The sequence below is a fragment of the Tupaia chinensis genome, unplaced genomic scaffold (assembly GCF_000334495.1).
Source record: "Tupaia chinensis unplaced genomic scaffold, TupChi_1.0 Scaffold000619_1, whole genome shotgun sequence".
Taxonomy (NCBI): domain Eukaryota; kingdom Metazoa; phylum Chordata; class Mammalia; order Scandentia; family Tupaiidae; genus Tupaia; species Tupaia belangeri.
The window spans coordinates 213,877-216,694 of NW_006160139.1; positions in this window are offsets into that span (position 1 = coordinate 213,877).

Below are 2,818 nucleotides of genomic sequence, written 5' to 3' on the forward strand. Positions count from 1 at the left end.
CCTCAAAAAAAAACAAAAAAGCACTATAAAAACAAGTTACTTTCTCTGGAAAAATGATATCCACCTACAGAATAATGAAACCTCTTGCCACTAGCAAAAATGAACTCAAAACGGATCAAAGATCTAAATATAAAACCTCAAACTATAAAACTACTGATGGGGGACTAACAGTTAGCGTAATGGCTATGTCGCTGGACTCCCATATAGTCGACCTTGGTTTGATTCCTGGAACTGGTGGCTTAAACTCATGCCGGGTGCATGTGCGTGCCTAAGATCCCGAGAGGAGAATGGAGGAGAAGGGATAGTGGTGTGGCCAGCCCCCCCCCCACCCCTCAGGGCGTGATTTCTCGCTTTCTGCCTCTCTGTCTCTCTGGGTCTTTCTGGCAAGTGCATGCACCCTATAGCAAAAACCTCTAAAAAAAGGGGAAAAAAAAAAGTATTGATGGAAAACAGAGGAAACTCTCAGAGACATCAGAGCAGGCAAAGGCTTCTTAAAATAAGACTCCAAAACAAGGGCAATAATGCAGAAAATAGACAAGTGGGACTACATCATACCAAAAAGCTTCTGCACAGCAAAATAAACAATAATTAAAGTGAAGAGACAACCCTCAGAGTGGGAGGATATATTTGCAAAGTATTCTTCAGATAAGGGACTGATTACCAGAATATGTAGGGAACTTAAGCAGCTTACCTGCAAAATAAATAAATAAATCATCAATCCAATTAAAAGATGGGCAAATGAGTTGAACAGACAGCTCTCCAAGAAAGACATTCAGATGGTCAAAAAGCATATGAAAACATGCTCAACATCTTTTACCATAAGGGAAATGCAAATCAAAACCATACTGAATTACCACGTAAGCTCAATCAGAATGGCTACGATTAAAGAAACAAAGAATGATAAGTGCTGGCCAGGCTGCAGTGACAGGGGAACTCTCGTACACTGTTGGTGGGAACGTAAGTTAATACAATCACCGTGGGGAACTCGAAAACTTACAAGTAGAATTACCATACGACACTGTAATTCTACCTCCAGGTATCTATTCAAAGGATAGGAAAACAGTCAGAAAAACATTTGCCTGTCTATTTATTATAGCATTATTCACAATTGCTAAGATACAGAATCAACCCAATGTCCAAAAACAGATGAGTGGATTGAAAAAATGTGGCACAAACACACTTCAGAATACTACTCAGCCATAAAAAAAAAAAAAAGAGAGAGAGAGATCCTGACGTTTGATACAAAGTGGAGAAATATGGGACCAGCAGTTAGCATAATGGCTATGTCGCTGGACTCCCATGTAGTCAATTGCAGTTCAAGTCCTGGACCCGGTGGCTTAAACTCACTCCAGGCATGTGTGCGTGCGTACCCAAGATCGCGAGAGGAGAATGGAGGAGAAGGTATTGGGGCATGGCCATCCCCCCAGGGGGTGATATCTCACTTTCTGTCTGTCTCTGTCTCTCCGGCAAGCACATGTACCCTATAGCAAAAAAAAAAATTCTCAAAAAAAAAACTCTCAAAAAAAAAAAAAAGTAGAGAAATACTAAAGATACACTACTAAGTAAACCAAGTCAGACGACGGAAGACAGGCACTGTGTGTCCCTGCTTAATACCAAAGTCCAGCCCTCTATGGCAGAAACGGAAGGTTGGAAGATATAAACGCAGAGAGGACAACCGTAGACACTGGAGATACTAACGAAGTGGGGGAGAGGGGGAAAGGGAACGGGGGTGGGGGGTCTAACAAACAAATATATGTGAAGTTACCTACTGATGACAATGTGTATAGTAATATCTTTGTACTAATAAACACTGTCTTCATGCTTGGAAAAAATGAACACTGTGAAGATGCACAGTGATTAAATGTAAATACTTTTTTAATAATAAAAATGAAAAGAAAAAGACTTGTAAGTTAATTTCTTAGGCTCTCTTTAATTTGGAAAGCAGTCAAAAAAATTTTCTGTTACTCCTATTTTTATTAGTTTAAAAGTATTCAGCCTATCCCTGCCAGACCGTCTAAGGTTCTTCATACTTGGTCTCCTTTGAGGATGAAGAGTTACCTGAGTGGTTAGAGAGGAAAGATTGCAAGAGGGGTAATGCAATGGGTGTGGAGCTAGTGGTCACTCAGTGAGTAATAGGAGGGCCAGCCCTGTGCGCCATGGTGGAGGGGGCTGCTCTGCGGTGCTGCGAGCCACGTGGAAGACCTGGGGTTCGAATCCTGAGTTGGTCCAGGATAGCACCTGTGAAGCTGACTTGCTGGAAAAGCTGGGGGAGCGGGGAGAAATGACAGCGTAATGAGACCCCAGTGAAGGGTGCACAGTTTTTCCAGGTGTTATTTAATCCTCACCTATGAGGGTAAAGGCGTTTTAATCGTATTTCACAGATAAGGAGCACAAAATCTTGTGAGGTGAAGTTGTCCAGGGTCCCCTGTAAGATTAGTCACATAAGCCTCCAGAAAGAACCTGTCACACGGTCACAAGGTGAGCACTTGGCGTCTATTAGTTACAGCTCTTTTCTGGGGTTTTATTTATTTATTTATTTTAGAGATTTTTGCTATAGGGTGCGTGCATTTTTCGGAAAGACAGAGAGAGGGGTGAGAAATCACCCCCCCAGGGGGATGGCCACACTACAATTTCTTCTCCTCTTGGGATTTTGGGCATGCATGCACACATGCTTGGCATGAGTTTCAAGCTGCCAGGTCTGGGACTCAAACAGCCGTCAGCCATGTGGGTGGGAGTCCAGCAACGTAACCCTTCCATCATCTGCTGGTCCCGCTATGTTCATTACTATTCTAGCAGTCATGCCATAGGCAGTAGGAGG